The 18,309-nt window shown below is 37.4% G+C and overlaps 1 pseudogene; it reads left to right on the top strand.

Moving 5' to 3' along the window:
- Positions 1-14,010, top strand: part of LOC116637319 — a 26,307-nt pseudogene extending 12,297 nt beyond the window's left edge.
- The last annotated feature ends 4,299 nt before the right edge of the window (positions 14,011-18,309 follow it).

The raw sequence follows: 18,309 nt of genomic DNA on the forward strand, positions 1-18,309 counted from the left end.
CCCCCCACTCCAGCAACCCTCAGTTTGTTTCCTGAGATTAAGAATTCCTCATATCAGTGAGGTCATATGATACATGTCTTTCTCTGTTTGACTTATTTCACTCAGCATAATACCCTCCACTTCCATCCATGTCGTTGCAAATGGCAAGATCTCATTCCTTTTGATGGCTGCATAATATTCCATTGTGTATATATACCACTTCTTTATCCATTCATCTGTCGATGGACATCCTGGCTCTTTCCACAGTTTGGCTATTGTGGACATTGCTGCTATAAACATTGGGGTGCACGTACCCCTTCAGATCCCTACATTTGTATCTTTGGGGTAAATACCCAGTAGCGCAATTGCTGGATCATATGGTAGCTCTATTTTCAACTTTTTGAGGAACCTCCACACTGTTTTCCAGAGTGGCTGCACCAGCTTGAATTCCCACCAACAGTGTAGGAGGGTTCCCCTTTCTCCGCATCCCCACCAACATCTGTCATTTCCTGACTCGTTAATTTTAGCCATTCTGACTGGTGTGAGGTGGTATCTCATTGAGGTTTTGATTTGGATTTCCCTGATGCCGAGCGATGTTGAGCACTTTTTCATGTGTCTGTTGGCCATTTGGATGTCTTCTTTGGAAAAATGTCTGTTCATGTCTTCTGCCCATTTCTTGATTGGATTATTTGTTCTTTGGGTGTTGAGTTTGATAAGTTCTTTATAGATTTTGGATACTAGCTCTTTATCTGATATGTCATTTGCAAATATCTTCTCCCATTCTGTCGGTTGTCTTTTGGTTTTGTTGACTGTTTCCTTTGCTTTGCAAAAGTTTTTTATCTTGATGAAGTCCCAATAATTCATTTTTGCCCTTGCTTCCCTTGCCTTTGGTGATGTTTCTAGGAAGAAGTTGCTGCGGCTGAGTTCAAAGAGGTTGCTGCCCGTGTTCTCCTTTAGGATTTTGTTGGACTCCTGTCTCACATTTAGGTCTTTCAACCACTTTGAGTTTATTTTTGTGTGTGGTGTAAGGAAATGGTCCAGTTTCATTCTTCTGCATGTGGCTGTCCAATTTTCCCAACACCATTTGTTGAAGAGACTGTCTTTTTTCCATTGGACATTCTTTCCTGCTTTATCAAAGATTAGTTGACCATAGAGTTGAGGGTCCATTTCTGGGCTCTCTATTCTGTTCCATTGATCTATGTGTCTGTTTTTGTGCCAGTACCATACTGTCTTGATGACAGCTTTGTAATAGAGCGGGAAGTCTGGAATTGTGATGCCGCCAGCTTTGCTTTTCTTTTTCAACATTCCTCTGGCTATTCGAGGTCTTTTCTGGTTCCATACAAATTTTAGGATTATTTGTTCCATTTTTTTGAAAAAAGTGGATGGTATTTTGATGGGGATTGCATTGAATGTGTAGATTGCTCTAGGTAGCATTGACATCTTCACAATATTTGTTCTTCTAACCCATGGAGCATGGAACGTTTTTCCATTTGTGTCTTCCTCAATTTCTTTCATGAGTATTTTATAGTTTTCTGAGTACAGATCCTTTGCCTCTTTGGTTAGATTTATTCCTAGGTATCTTATGGTTTTGGGTGCAATTGTAAATGGGATCGACTCCTTAATTTCTCTTTCTTCTGTCTTGTTGTTGGTGTATAGGAATGCCACTGATTTCTGTGCATTGATTTTATATCCTGCCACTTTACTGAATTCCTGTATGAGTTCTAGCAGTTTTGGGGTGGAGTCTTTTGGGTTTTCCACATAAAGTATCATATCATCTGCAAAGAGTGAGAGTTTGACTTCTTCTTTGCCGATTTGGATGCCTTTGATTTCTTTTTGTTGTCTGATTGCTGTGGCTAGGACTTCCAATACTATGTTGAATAGCAGTGGTGATAGTGGACATCCCTGCCGCGTTCCTGACCTTAGGGGGAAAGCTCTCAGTTTTTCCCCATTGAGAATGATATTCGCTGTAGGTTTTTCATAGATGGCTTTTATGATATTGAGGTATGTACCCTCTATCCCTATACTCTGAAGAGTTTTGATCAAGAAAGGATGCTGTATTTTGTCAAATGCTTTTTCTGCATCTATTGAGAGGATCATATGATTCTTGTTCTTTCTTTTGTTAATATATTGGATCACGTTGATTGATTTGTGGATGTTGAACCGACCTTGCAGCCCAGGGAATAAATCCCACTTGGTCGTGGTGAATAATCCTTTTAATGTACTGTTGGATCCTATTGGCTAGTATTTTGGTGAGAATTTTTGCATCCACGTTCATCAGGGATATTGGTCTGTAATTCTCCTTTTTGTTGGGGTCTTTGTCTGGTTTTGGGATCAAGGTAATGGTGGCCTCATAAAATGAGTTTGGAAGTATTCCTTCCATTTCTATTTTTTGGAACAGTTTCAGAAGAATAGGCATTAATTCTTCTTTAAATGTTTGGTAGAATTCCCCTGGGAAGCCATCTGGCCCTGGGCTTTTGTTTGTTGGGAGATTTCTGATGACTGCTTCAATTTCCTTAGTGGTTATAGGTCTGTTCAGGTTTTCTATTTCTTCCTGGTTCAGTTTTGGTAGTTGATACATCTCTAGGAAAGCATTCATTTCTTCCAGGTATCTAATTTGCTGGCATAGAGTTGCTCATAATATGTTCTTATAATTGTTTGTATTTCTTTGGTGTTGGTTGTGATCTCTCCTCTTTCATTCATGATTTTGTTGATTTGGGTCATTTCTCTTTTCTTTTTGATAAGTCTGGCCAGGGGTTTATCAATCTTGTTAATTCTTTCAAAGAACCAGCTCCTAGAGTCGTTGATCTGTTCTACTGTTCTTTTAGTTTCTATTTCATTGATTTCTGCTCTGATCTTTATTATTTCTCTTCTCCTGCTGGGTTTAGGCTTTATTTGCTGTTCTTTCTCCAGCTCCTTTAGGTGTAGGGTTAGGTTCTGTACCTGAGACCTTTCTTGTTTCTTGAGAAAGGCTTGTATTGCTATATACTTTCCTCTTAGGACTGCCTTTGCTGCATCCCAAAGATTTTGAATAGTTGTGTTTTCATTTTCATTGGTTTCCATGAATTTTTTTAATTCTTCTTTGATTTCCTGGTTGACCCATTCATTCTTTAGTAGGATGTTCTTTAGCCTCCATGTATTTGAGTTCTTTCCGACTTTCCTCTTGTGACTGAGTTCTAGTTTCAAAGCACTGTAGTCTGAAAATAGGCAGGGAATGATCCCAATCTTTTGGTACTGGTTGAGTCCTGATTTATGACCTAGGATGTGATCGATTCTGGAGAATGTTCCATGGACACTAGAGAAGAATGTGTATTCCATTGCTTTGGGATGGAATGTTCTGAATATGTCTGTGAAGTCCATTTGGTCCAGTGTGTCATAAAGTCTTTATTTCCTTGTTGATCTTTTGCTTAGATGATCTGTCCATTTCAGTGAGGGGGGTGTTAAAGTCCCCCATTATTATTGTATTATTGTCAATGTGTTTCTTTGCTTTTGTTATTAATTGGCTTATATAATTGGCTACTCCCATGTTAGGGGCATAGATATTTACAATTGTTAGATCTTCTTGTTGGATAGACCCTTTACGTAGGATATAGTGTCCTTCCTCATCTCTTATTACAGTGTTTGGTTTAAAATCTAATTTGTCTGATATAAGGATTGCCACCCCAGCTTTCTTTTGGTGTCCATTAGCGTGGTAAATGGTTTTCCACCCCCTCACTTTCAATCTGGGGGTGTCTTTGGGTCTAAAATGAGTCTCTTGCAGACAGCGTATCGATGGGTCTTGTTTTTTAATCCAATCTGATAGCCTGTGTCTTTTGATTGAGGCATTTAGCCCATTTACATTCAGGGTAACTATTGAAAAATATGAATTTAGTGCCATTGTATTGCCTGTGAGGTGACTGTTACTGTATATTGTCTGTGTTCCTTTCTGGTCTATGTTGCTTTTGGGCTCTCTCTTTGCTTAGAGGACCCCTTTCAATATTTCTTGTAGGGCTGGTTTCGTGTTTGCAAATTCCTTTAGTTTTTGTCTGTCCTGGAAACTTTTTATCTCTCCTTCTATTTTCAATGACAGTCTAGCTGGATATAGTATTCTTGGCTGCATATTTTTCTCATCTAGTGCTCTGAATATATCCTGCCAGTCCTTTCTGGCCTGTCAGGTCTCTGTGGATAGGTCTGTTGCCAATCTAATGTTTCTACCATTGTAGGTTACATATCTCTTCTCCCGAGCTGCTTTCAGGATTTTCTCTTTGTCCCTGAGACTCGTAAGTTTTACTATTAGATGTCAGGGTGTTGACCTATTTTTATTGATTTTGAGAGGGGTTCTCTGCGCTTCCTGGATTTTGGTGCCTGTTTCCTTCCCCAAATTAGGGAAGTTCTCTGCTATAATTTGCTCCAATACACCTTCTGCCCCTCTCTCTCTTTCTTCTTCTTCTGGGATCCCAATTATTCTAATGTTGTTTCGTCTTATGGTATCACTTATCTCTCGAATTCTGCCCTCGTGATCCAGTAGTTGTTTATCTCTCTTTTTCTCAGCTTCTTTATTTTCCATCATTTGGTCTTCTATATCACTGATTCCCTCTTCTGCCTCATTTATCCTAGCAGTTAGCGCCCCTATATTTGTTTGCACCTCATTAATAGCCTTTTTGATTTTGACTTGATTAGATTTTAGTTCTTTTATTTCTCCAGAAAGGGTTTCTCTAATAACTTCTATGCTTTTTTCAAGCCCAGCTACTATCTTTAAAGTGATGATTCTGAACTCCAGATCCAACATCGTACTAATGTCCGTATTGAGTAGGTCCCTGGCAGTCGGTACTACCTCTTGTTCTTTTTGTTGAGGTGATTTTTTCTGTCTTGTCATTTTGTCCAGAGGAGAATAGATGAATGAGAGAACAAAATGCTAACAGGGTAACAACGTCCCCAGAAAATATACTTTAAACAAATCAGAAAAGACCTGAAGCAGGGGGAAAAGAAAGGGAATGAGAGAAAAAAGAAAAAAAAAAAAAGAAAGAAAGATAAAGATAAAAACAAACAAAAACAGAACAAAACAAAAAAAACCAGAATATGATCAAATATGATCAGGCTGGTACATAGATCAGTGCCCCACACTAGATTTTGGGTGTATTTTGGTCTGTTAGAAGAAAGTGCCTCCCAAAATTTTAAAGAAAGAAAAACTTATATATGTACAAAAATAAGGGTTGATATGATGAAGGGATGGAATATGACTGTAAAGATGAAAATTATAAAAAATTTTATAAAAGGAATTGATAAGAAGTTGTTTGAAAAAAGAAAGAAGAGGATTTAAAAAAAAAAAGAAAAAAAAAGGGAGAGAATGTGATCAGGCAGGGGAGTAGAAAAAAACCATACACTAGAGATTTAGGGTATATTTTGATCTGTTAGAAGAAACTATCTCAAAATTTTAAAGAGAGAACAACTTACATATATATATGCCAAAAATATAGGTAACTACTATGAAGGGATAGAATATGACTCTAAAAATGAAAAATAAAAAAATTTTTTAAAAAAGGGATTGATAAGATGTTGGTTGAAAAAGGGAAAAAGAAAAATTCAAAAAAAAAAAAAAAAAGACAGTTAAAAAAAATTAACTTTGAAAGACTAAAGAATCATGGTAAAAAAAGCCATGGATTCTATGTGCATTATTTCCCTAGCGCTGGAGTTCTGCTGTTCTCATTGATCGGTAAACTTGGTCTTGGCTGGCTGTTCTCGCTGATCTTCTGGGGGAGGGGCCTGTTGCCGTGGTTCCCAAATGTCTTTGCCGGAGGCGGAATTGCCCTGCCCTTGCCGGTCCAGGCTAAGTCATCTGCTCGGGTTTGCTCTCCGGAGCTTTTGCTCCCTGCAAGCTTTCCGTACAGCTTTGGAGGATGATAGTGAAAATGGCGGCCTCCCAATCTCTGCCTCGGAGGAGCCGAGAACTCGGGGCCCCACTCCTCAGTGCACCCCCAGAGAAAAGCAGTCAGTCACTCCCCTCTCCCCGGTCTCCAGCCGCACTCCGTGCTCACCCGGCCTGTGACCAAGCATTCCTATCTCTGGCACCCAACTCGGTGTGGAGTCTCCAAACCCAGCAGATCCCTGCGGTGCGCTCCCGCGCCACTCCTCCCGGGGGAGGAAGGGGAGTCTCCCCGGATCTGCCGCTTGTTGGGTCCCTGCTGGAGGAGCAGTGGCCCGACTGTGCCGCGGATCACGGTTTATGGCAACCCCGAGCTGAGAGCCCGCGCCTCAGCTCCGTCTCTGCAGCCGGCTTCCCTGCTCCGATACCTGGGAGCTCTGCTGCACTCAGGCAGCCCCGGTCTTTCTGTGACCCCGAGCGTCCTGAGACCACACTGTCCCACGAGGGTTCCACCCCCCGCTTAGCCACTGGAGTGACGTCCCTCAGCGGAGCTGACTTCTAAAAGTTCCTATTTTGTGCTCTGCGGCTCTATCACTTGCCAGAAGCGGCCTACGGAGGCCCCTCCCCCGCCGTCTATCCTCGTGAATATCGCCTCGGATTCACTTCTCCGCACGTCCTACCTTCCAGAAAGTGGTCGCTTTTCTGTTCAGAGAGTTGTTGCTATTCTTTTCTTCAATCTCCTGTTGAGTTTGTAGGTGTTCAGAATGGTTTGATCCCTATCCAGCTGAATTCCTGGGACCAGAGGAAATCCAGGTCTCCTACTCCTCTGTCATCTTGCTCCGCCCCCTGTTTTGCTTCTATTTTTATGTTAAAGAGTCTGTGTTGAATAAAGTTGCTGGTGCTTATGCAAAATTGTCCCTTATCCGCACACTGGATGGATCCACAGCCGGAACCTAGGTGAGGCCATGCTTTCAATTTACTAGATCCACAGTCCCTTAGACCTTCTTAACCTCTCCCAAGTTGGGTGCTGATACCTCTGAACACTAGGAAGGTCCTTTGTCATCTCTCAAGTCCAAGACCATTCTGAGGCATTGCTATGACCATGTGGGGGGTGTATGTTGGGAATGGGATATGGCTGTGTGTGGTTGCCTAGGGCTTCTGTGTAGTTTTATAAGTGGCATTGGGGTATAGATGAGAATAAATCATGGTTGTCAATGAGAACAAGACAAATGATAACATGATCCATTGAACATCTTTATGTCCAATATCTGTGGTTTTTTGTATCTGGGCAAACTTAAAGTTTGAAGATAAAGAGTTTGTGTATATATTTGTGTGGATTTGGGATGAGTGGCTGTCTAGGAAATAGATATTTTTCATACTTCCTTTTAGAGATGAGCCCATGGTTTGGTGTTAGCCTAAGTATTTGGCCAAAATTTTTGTCTTTAGAGGCCAAATGCCTACTTCAGTTGTCATTCTATATGTTTGCAGAATCAGCAATGTGGTCCTATAGGTTCCTATCGCATTGAATCTGCATAGCAATGCCAACAACAGGAACAAAGCATATAATTCAGATTTATTGCTACTATCTGAATATTCTCTTTCAAATGTAGATATACATTCTACGTGTGGTTTGGAATGAATAATATGTCTACAGATTTAAGATGTTGACGGTCTATCAACCCATTGAAATACAAACGTAAATGTTATTGCAAGAATAAAATAGGGCAATATTTAATGATGATTGTGCAAATTGCTAACTTTACATACAAAAATAATCAGATTTTAAATAATAAATTTATAAGGAAGTAGATTTAAAGTAAAGATTAATATTAAGGGAGCATTAAATAGCTAGATAATGTTAGGAAGACTATTATATCCTCTTAGAGTCAGTAAATATTTATAAAATTTAAATAACATAAGAAAGAATAATAGAGGGGTACCTGGGTGGCTCAGTCGTTAAACTTCTGCCTTCCTTTGGGCTCCCTGCTGAGCAGGGAGCCCGCTTCTTCCACTCCTCCCTCTGCCCCTCCCTCCTCATGCTCTCTCTCTCTAAAATAAATAAAGTCTTGGGGCGCCTGGGTGGCTCAGTCGTTAAGCGTCTGCCTTCGGCTCAGGTCATGATCCCAGTGTCCTGGGATCGAGCCCCACATCGGGCTCTCTGCTCCGCGGGAAGCTTGCTTCTCCCTCTCCCATTCCCCCTGCTTGTGTTCCCTCTCTCGCTGTGTCTCTCTCTGTCAAATAAATAAATAAAATCTTTAAAAAAAAAAAAAAAAAAATAAAATAAATAAAGTCTTTAAAAATATTAAAATAAAGAAAGAATAATAGAAATCATATGAAGATTAGAATTAGTCTTTGGAGTTTTATCAGTATTCAAATATTAATTAAAAAAATTTCAAATTATTATAATATATATTTTTAAAAAACAAGTCTATTTATTTGTTTATTTTTAAGACAGGAGGGAGGCGCAGAGGGAGAGAAAGAATTCTAAGCAGAGCCCGATGCGGGGCTCCATCTCACAACCCTGAGATAATGACCTGAGCAGCAGAAACCAAGAGTTGGAAGCTTAACTGACTGAGCCACCCAGGTGTCCCTCAAATTATTTTTATTTTATAGTTTGTGGGTTTTTTTGTTTTTTTGTTGGTTGTTTTTTGTTTTTGTTTTTGTTTTGGAGACTTAATTCCATTAAGCCATGAGTCTTTCAGGAAAAAGTTCACTTTGGAAATTCTTCACAGCTTGAGGAATGGATAAAAAGCAAAATGTTACTTGCTTTGTTAAAATTTCATAAGGTGGGGAAACAGCCTAAATCATGTACAACACCTGTGATAAATCATCTTTGATCGAGGCATAACAAAGAATATATAGAATAAAGGAAGACAGTGTTAAGGAAAAATGAGAAACTCCTAAAATATCATGTTCCTCTACCAACCTCAGTTGCAAGGATGCATGTATTTCATATCACACATGAGTTGTATGGGGAGCACAGGAGAATCTGTCAGTTGAAAGTACTGATAAAATGTTCTTCTTTTACTGTGTCAATTTTTTAAGAATTTACTACTGGTTTTAATGATAAAATTATAGTAAAAATTACTTTTGGGTAAAATTCCAAGATTCTGACATCTGAAAAGTTCATTTATGATGGTGAACTCAGGTTAGGGTCTTAGTTTTAGCTGAACATTGATTCTAACATTTGTTTATTTTGCATTACCCATAATTTCACACAACCTCTATGTCTAATGCTCTAAGCATTACTCCTGCAGCACATAGTACATAAAAAAAAAAAGGAAGAGTTCATATTGCTGCTAATAAGGTTGACATTTTCCTCTGTGTTTTTCTTTGTTGCTCTTTGTTTTATTTTTTTCTTCTCTGTGACATGCTTTTTGAACTTCTGCCCATTTGGGAGGGGTGTTTATCTTTTTTCTTTTTAAAAAGATTTTATTTATTTGACAGAGAGAGACACAGCGAGAGAGGGAACACAAGCAGGGGGAGTGGGAGAGGGAGAAGCAGGCCTCCTGTGGAGCAGGGAGCCCGATGTGGTGCTTGATCCCAGGACCCTGGGATCATGATCTGAGCCGAAGGCAGATGCTTAACAACTGAGCCACCCAGGCGCCCCTATCTCTTTTCTTATAGTTTTGTAAAAGTTCTTCATAAATCTAGTTTATTCTTGTTTTATTATTCCTTTTTGTAAAATTTTCTCCACTCTGCTTTTGGTGTCTTTTGATAGACAGAAATTTAAAATTTAATTTATCAAATTTATCAGTATCTTTTTTTTGAAAAGTTCTTTCCTACCATGAGGTCATTTTGCCATATTTTTTCTAAAAATTGTGAAGTTTTGCCCATCACATTTAAATCTCCAATCAATTTAGAATTAATTTTTTATGTGTATATTTTATATTAGTTTGAATAACCAATTTTTCCAGTACTATTCATCAAATATAGTTTTAGTGATTTTCAGTGCTATCTCCAACATAAATCAAGGTTCCATTTGTTTGAGATTCTGTTTGGAGCCTCTGTGTTCTATTCCATAGGTCAATTTATCCCTTCACAAATGCCACATTTAAAAATTACAATAGGTTTATAATAAATCTTGATTTTTATGTGCATAAAGTGTTTTCCTCGCTTTTCTCCTCCTTCTTCAACAGTGTCTTGGTTATTTTAAGTTTTGCTTTTCCATACAAATTTTAAAACTAGGTTGTAATTTATTTGAAAATTCTGCTCTGGTTTTTGTTTTTTGAAGTATACTTTACGTACAGGAAAACAGATTTAAATGTACAATTCAGTGAGTTATAAAAAGTGTATAACCTTACGTAACGCATAGTCAATCAAGATATAGAATATTTCTGTCACCTCAAAAAGTTCTCTTGTGGCCCCTGTCTGTTAATTCCTACCTGCCAGAAGCAACCACTGTTCTGGTTTCTATCATCAGAAGTTAGTTCTGTGTGCTCTTGAATTTTAAATAAGTAAATCCATGTGCTGTGTACTCTTTTGTGTCTGGCTTTTTTATTTTAAGATTTTATTTATTTGTCAGATTGAGAGAGGGAGAGAACACATGAGCAGGGGGAGTAGCAGGCAGAGGGAGAAGCAGGCTCCCTGCTGAACAAGGAGCCCGATGCGGGACTTGATTCCAGGACCCTGGGATCATGACCTGAGCTGAAAGCAGACGCTTAACCGACTGAGCCACCCAGGTGCAGGCACACAGCTCCTGGTTTTTGAATGTGGAATTTTTTTGTTTTTTTCATTTTCAAACGTCTATTCCACCCATTTGGGATATATTCACTCAACATAGAGTGCTATTTTAACATTTTTTTCTTTTAGCACTTTATTTTTTTATTTTTATTTTTTTAAAAAAGATTTTATTTATTTATTTGTGAGAAAGAGAGAGAGAGAGCACAGCAGGGGGAGCAGCAGAGGGAGAGGGAGAAGCAGGCTCCACACTGAACTAAGAACCCGATATGGGACTCAGTCCTAGGACCCTGAGATCATGACCTGAGCCGAAGGCAGATGCTTAACCCACTGAGCCACCCAAGCGCCCTGATAAAATTAGTATTCCATGAGGGAAAAATAAAGCAGGGGAAAGGGATAAAGAATAAAAGAGGTAGTTATTGTGGTGATAATGATGCATGTATATTTTTAAAAATAGAATTTTGAGGAAAGGCCTGTCTGAATAGGTGATATTTGAGTATAGACTCAAGCAAAGCAGTTAAGTGACGGTTTATACACAGAAGAAGGGGCTGATTATTAGATGTGATTTCAGAGGCATTGGGAAGGCTGCATTCTCCACTAAGCTTCTGAAATCCAGCTGTCTGAACTTTGCACCTTTATCTTAAGGCTTTATTGCCTTAAAATGCAAATCGCTTTGGGAGAGTGTCTATTTAAACTTTTTCCTGTCAAATATTTCTGCGTGAATGAATTTCAGAATTTTGATGAAGAAGTGAAAATAATAGTTCAAGAACATAAGGAGTCAGAGAAGTATAGTTGTTCAGAGCATGAATTGCCTGGGTGTCAAATCCTGGCTCTGTTACTTAGTAGCTGTGTGTGTGGCCTTCATCAGGTTACTTAATATCCTAATGCCTCAGTTACTTCAGTTGTAAAATGGGGATAATAATAGTATCTGTCCTAGTATAGTTGCTATGATGATGGTATGCTGTAGCATTTTCAATTTTCACAGTTCTTCCTCCTGGGAGGATTGCCCATCTCTCTGCTCCATTGTCAGACTTGGTCAAGTCACTTTTTTTTTGGCCTTTGAAATGTGATCTTAAGTGATGTATATAAATTATAAGCAAAAACTTTAAGATCCATCATATATTTTCACCATTCTTTCTCTCCCCTCTGCTGTGAGAATGGTGATGTCTCAGATAGGGGTTTCTTCAGCCTGCATCCTGGAGTAAAGAGGGCATGACGCAGAGTCACAGTCAAAGTCAACATATAATGAGATATACAGGCTGGTACGAGCCACTGAAATTTGGGGTCATTTTGTAGTGCTGCATCTTTTAACTCTCATTGATATAAATGAATTATTATTTCTAACATGCTTGTAACAGTATCTAGCACATGGCGTATATTAAATAAATATAACTTTAAAGGAATATAGCTGTTGGAGAGAAACCATAATAAAATCACAAGACTTGGAAAAAAATAAAAATAAAATAAAAAAATCACAAGACTGGGGGTCCAAAGCCGAACTTCTTGATTACTTCTTGGTTCTGCCATAATTTTGTGCTAAAGATACAAAATATCGGGTGATGTGTCATTTCTTTGCACTCTGAACCAGATATTAGAAGTAAGATGTTGGAATTGGATATTAGAAAAAAGATGTTGGAGTTGATTAATTTGCTAATGTTCTGCATTATGATTGTTTCCAAAGTGCTTCTTAAGGAGTCTTTACTCCTCGCTCCTATGTATACTTCTTAAGTACAACATGGCCTATGAAAAAATATGTACACAACGCCTATTACAGTGTTCTCACAAAACAATCTCCTTAATGTTTTTCAACCAACTGGATAACCGCAAGAAAAAATTAACTTGTTAATCTGAATGGTTTGAAAAAAAAAAAGAGTTTCTACTCATCCTGTATATGTTGTAGGAGTGACCATGATTTTCCTAATCCCATTCTATTTGCTTTGTTAGCTAAGTTATTGTACTAAATTCTGAAGCTTATATTTCTCCTTATATTTTTGCTTGGAAATTTAATTATTCCTAAGCTTTTTGACTTAAATTGCTTCTGGTGGATTAACTGGGTAAAGGAAGAATGAAGACTATTCTTTTTTCTTATTTATGTCTACCAAAAAGGTCACAGGTTTAAGAATATATTAGAAGTCAATCATAGCAATACTTTTTTAAAAGGGGAGGTTAATCTAAATTGAATAAATTGTGATTAAAAAATGATGTCAAGATTTGAGCAATTTCCTCCTTGAATCATTGAACAATATTAAAAATGTCTATGCTGTTAAAAAATACTCTGCTGAAAGTCTGGAAATGGAAGAGCAATTGGAGTATACATTCATAATAAAAATTTAGTGTATGGAAGGAACTTTATTACAAATTTGTAATAATTTATATTATATATTATCCTTTATAAAATGGTATGCTTTCCAACACTATAAATATAAAAGGATATCCTTTATAAAAGTGTTAAAAATTATCTCTTAATTAAATAGTTATTTAATTACAACCAAAGGTACTTAGTCATTGAGGCTGATAGGGAAGAATTTAAATCACTAGGGAATGAAATATCAAGAGAAAAATTAGAAAAAGTAGGGCATGTGTTTGAAAAAAATCTTTTTGCTTGGGGACTGGAAGGCATGAATTTTTATTTTAAATCTACTTCTTAAAAGTTATTCTTTGTTATATAGATAACTTTGGAAAATGTAATATATATCTGTGTTCCCACCACTTGCCTTTATCAAATCTTTATATTATTTTGTGTTTACTTCAGTTACTTCATTTTTCAAGAAATACAACATTACAGATATAATTGCTATCTCTGTTTCTCTCCCTGAGGTAGCACTGTCCCGACGCTGACGTGGGCAGAGGGAGACTGGAGCTGGGGCTGTGGCAGCCAAATTATCAATGTCCCACCATCCAGTCGGTCAACTCTAACTGCCTTAACTCTTCCATTTCAACAGATCCTAAAGAAGGTAATAGGGACTCAAATGTTGATGGGTGAAGTGTTGAGAGAAGCTGCCTTTACGTTTGCCGAGGCCACGTTCACAGCAAGGGACTTCTGCACTACATTATCCACAATGTACAGAAAGCCCTACTGAAGCTTCCAGAGAAGAAATATAATGCAGCCGGTGTGACTCTGCCAGGAATTTGAACATTATCCGAAGGAACGAAGGAATGAAGGAATGAACCAGCAGGTGTGAACTGACTGGTTTGGCCATTAGAATTAAGCCAGAGCAGTGGAAGTACCGGTGGGAGTAGCTTCACTGCAGGCTTCCTTTGTTACTTTGGACGAAGCTATTAAGATAACCAACAGGTGTGTAAATGCCACAGAACATGCCATCATTCCCCAGAACATGCCATTATTCCCCAGTACCCTTGCTCATATCATCACAGAGCTGGATGAGAGAAAGTGAGAAGAATTCTACAGGTTAAGGAAAATTCAGAAGAAGAAAATTCTTAAGGAAAAACTGGAGAAGGACTTGGAGAAACAGAGGGCAGCTCCGTAATGGGGAGGTGATAGAGTCTGCTGATCTTTGGCTGAAGAGAAGGACGAGGGTGGGAGGGATGGGATGGCTGGGTGATAGACACTGGGGAGGGTATGTGCTATGGTGAGTGCTGTGAATTGTGCAAGACTGTTGAATCACAGATCTGTACCTCTGAAACAAATAATACAATATATGTTAAAAAAAAAAAAGAAGAAGAAGAAGAAGATAGCAGGAGGGGAAGAATGAAGGGGGAGAAATAGGAGGGGGAGAGGAACCATGAGAGACGATGGACTCTGAAAAACAAACTGAGGGTTCTAGAGGGGAGGGGGGTGGGAGAATGGGTTAGCCTGGTGATGGATATTAAAGAGGGCACGTTCTGCATGGAGCACTGGGTGTTATGCACAAACAATGAATCATGGAACACTACATCAAAAACTAATGATGTAATGTATGGTGATTAACATAACAATAAAAAATAAAAAAATTAAGTTTAAAAAAATAACATACAGTTGAAAATAAAAATGAGAAATCTCAAAAAAAAAAAAAAAAGAGAGAAGGACGAGGATCTTCTGTTTGAACAATTTTTCTGCTCTGGTTCTTTCAGAAGCCCTAACATGGCACCATTTCAATTCACAGCATGTAGGTCCTGTATGTGTGGCTATTTATTTCTTGGTCTAAGAATTCCACGGGTTGTAAAATTTCCCTGGATGTTCGGTTATGGGAATACCTTTGCAGAATCATAGTTTAGCCACCATTTATCACCTGAGATTAGTAGGCTATGTCCCAGAACTTGTAGGGTTTCTTCATGTATGTTTAAACATGTATTTTAGTACAAAATTATGTTTTTGGAGATTCGTCCATGTTGATACAATCCTAGTTCATTCATTAACTACTGTATATGGTTTCCATTGTATGAATGCCACAATATATCTATTCTGATAATAACCAGTATTTCCAGTTTTTCATTACTATAAACAAAGATGCAATAAAAATTCTGTTTGTTTTGTTGTGCATACGTGAGAGAGTTTCTTTAGAGCATGTGCTCTGCGATTCATAGTGTATAAGTATCTTTGACTTTACTAAATAGTGTCCACTTGCTCTCTAAAGTGTTTGTTCACTTCTGCACATTCCCACCAATACTTGGGGTTATTAGAATTTTGTATTTTTTTGCCAAATTGAATGCATATAAGATGTATCTTGTTATTATATATTTTCCTGATTAACTGTAAGGTTGATTATATTCTCATATTTTTCTAGACTCTTTGGAGTTCTTAGCCTATGAACTGTCTATTCTTTGGCCATTTTTATATTGTGTTGCTTTTTCCTATTTATTTGTGTACTTTATTACACTTTAAATATTAATATTTTATTGGTTGTACGTATTATAAATTATTTTTATACTTATTTTATTAGTGCAATGTGTTTGGAGGGTGGGGAGGAATGTGTAACAAAATGTGAACTTTTTTTTTTTAAAGATTTTATTTATTTACTTGACACAGAGAGAGAGAGAGCGAGAGAGGGAACACAAGCAGGAGGAGCGGGAGAGGGAGAAGCAGTCTCCCAGCCGAGCAGGGAGCCCGATGCGGGGCTCGATTCCAGGACCCTGGGATCACGACCGGAGCCGAAGGCAGACGCTTAATGACTGAGCCACCTAGGCGCCCCCAAAATGTGAACTTTTACCTTGATGAGAAATTCTCTTATCACTTATATAGCACTTATTATGGGTCAAGCATTTTTATTTAAGCATTTTACAAACAACTCATTTTAATCTTGATGACACTCACGAAACAGGTATCCTATATTCTTTTTTATTGTTACTTTCACAAATAGCAGTTTTATTGAGATATAATTCACATACCATAAAACATACGCTTTTACAAAATGTACAATTCAGTGGTTTTAGTATATTCACAGAGGTGTGCAATCATTACCACGAAGTGATCTCAGAACAAAGAAGCCCCACATCGATTAGGAGTCACTCTCTATTTCCACTTAAGTCCCCAGTCCCAGGCAACCCCTAGTATACTTTCTGTTTCTGTATTTTTGCCTATTCTGGACATTTTCCTATAAACAGACTATACAATGTGTGGCATTTTGTGTCTGGCTTCTTTCACTTAGCGTAATGTTTTCAAAGTTCATCCATGTTGTAATATATATCAGCATCCCTTTCATTGTTATTGCTGAATAATATCCATTGTATGATATACCACATTTTGTTTACCCATTCATCAGTTTTTGCCATTTGGGTTGTTGTGCTTTTTGGCGATTACAAATAGTGCTACTACAAATGTTTGCGTACAAGTTTTTGCTTGGACATTTGTTTTCAGTTCTTTTGGAGTGAAATCTCTGGGTCATAAATCAACTCTAGGTTTAACTTCTGAGGAACTGCCAAACTGTTTTCCAAAGCAGCCGCACCTTTTATATTTCCACCAGCAATGTACAAGTGTTCCAATTTTTCTGCATTCTTTCAACACTTGTCCATCCTTTTTGAATATAGCCATATAAATGGGTGTAAAGTGGTTCTCATTGTGGTTTTGATTTGCATTTCCCTAATGACTAATGAATGATATTGAGCATCATTATATGTGCTATTGGCTATTTGTATATCTTCTTTGGAGAAATAACTATTCAAATCATTTGCCCATTTTTAATTGGGTTGTCTTTCTGTTGTTGAGTCACAAGTTATTTACATGTCAATTATCTTTATGCTAAAGATAAGGAAACTGGTACAGGAAGGTTAAGTAACTTGTCTAAAGCCACACAGCTAGGATATGAGAGCAAGTAGACTGGCTCTGGATGGAGTCCATGCTATTAACTTTTATGCTGTCCTGTCTCATAGCATTGTTCACCCTGTGTTTTAGTGTAGTGAAATTACAATATTATCTATAAGAAAAAGGGTCAGATTAAAATTTAGGACTTAGGTTTTGGAAATACATCATGATGAAAAGTCATGATGTTGGATGCCTTAAAATTTATTGCTCAAGAGATATTTTTATAATAGTAAAGGAAATAAAAACATTTGCTCATATTCTATCACATGAGTTCTTGACCTATATTAATGTAAGCTGTAATCAAACTCAAATTTTGATTCTCAGAAAACTGGTACAAATTCTTAATCTCTTTGGGAGTAGGAATAGTATCTTATGTGTTTTACATATTTAACACACTGCTTGGCATAAATCAGTTTAAATATCTGAGACTATCAAATGTATTGGATTTATGTAAAATTAATTTTATATATAGATATGTTAAATATTATCCTAAGCCAACAAATGTTTTCAGTTTATATTTTGAAGTGACATATTATGTATGATCATTATATTTCTTCAAAGACAACTTCAAAAAATAAGTTTGGTTAGAAGTATAATTAAAATTGACTTGCAAAATTGTCCAACAGTATAAATTTTGAAAATCTCTTCTATTAATGTCAATATCTAATGAAAATTAGAGAAAAAAAATCCAACTTACTGAATCATTAAATTGTCTGCTGAATTGAACTAACTGCATTTCATTTTTAAACATGTAATATAAATTTGTATATTCAACATTTGTAGTATATAAATGTCCACACAAGACATGGCAGTGCTTTCAGAATTAAGGGCATTATGAATTCATTATAATTATCAGCTACTTAGAAATTTGTCAGGATCTTTGCCTTGAAGTCCTAGTGGCCACCATATTCCATGGCAGAGCAGTTAGTTGGCTTGGCAATGTTGGGCTCCTAGTGCCTGTTGCTGATTTGATCTTGCTGTTTCTATTCATGAGTAAGTGACTTGCTGGTAAGAAGTTAGACATTTCAGGTTTATATTTCTCTTAGGGAATGAGACTGTTTTTCTCCAGTTGTTACTTAATAAGGAATTTTAGGTTCTAAACTTTAGTCCTAAATATGTGCATTTAATAACGCATGTACTTTTTGGTGAATCGTAAGTATGTAATTATAATTTCTTCTTCTTGATACTAGTGTGCTTTACGTTAACGTAATTGATTTCTGTTTCCTATACTCAAGCTGACTGTCCCTAAATTTTGAATTGACTCTGTTCCCTCCTGGCCTTTTTTTTTTTAAAACTACCATCCATATTCTGTTGACTTTCAAATTGTTATCTTTACCCTGGCCTCCTCTTTGAGTTCTGCACTTTGATGTCCGCCTCTTTGACTTTTGGTGCAGGAGGTTTAATAAGCATCTCATACTTGTGTCTAAAATAGAGCTCTTGATTTCACCTTCAAACACTGATCTTCCTCTGGTCTTTCTCATCTTAGTAAATGTATTACCAATCATCACTTTGCTCAAGGAAAAACTCTAGGATCCATTTTGATTTTCCCCCCTTTTCTCACCATCTCAACCAG

This window comes from Phoca vitulina, unplaced genomic scaffold, assembly GCF_004348235.1.
Source record: "Phoca vitulina isolate PV1807 unplaced genomic scaffold, GSC_HSeal_1.0 scaffold14, whole genome shotgun sequence".
In the NCBI taxonomy this organism is placed as follows: Eukaryota; Metazoa; Chordata; class Mammalia; order Carnivora; family Phocidae; genus Phoca; species Phoca vitulina.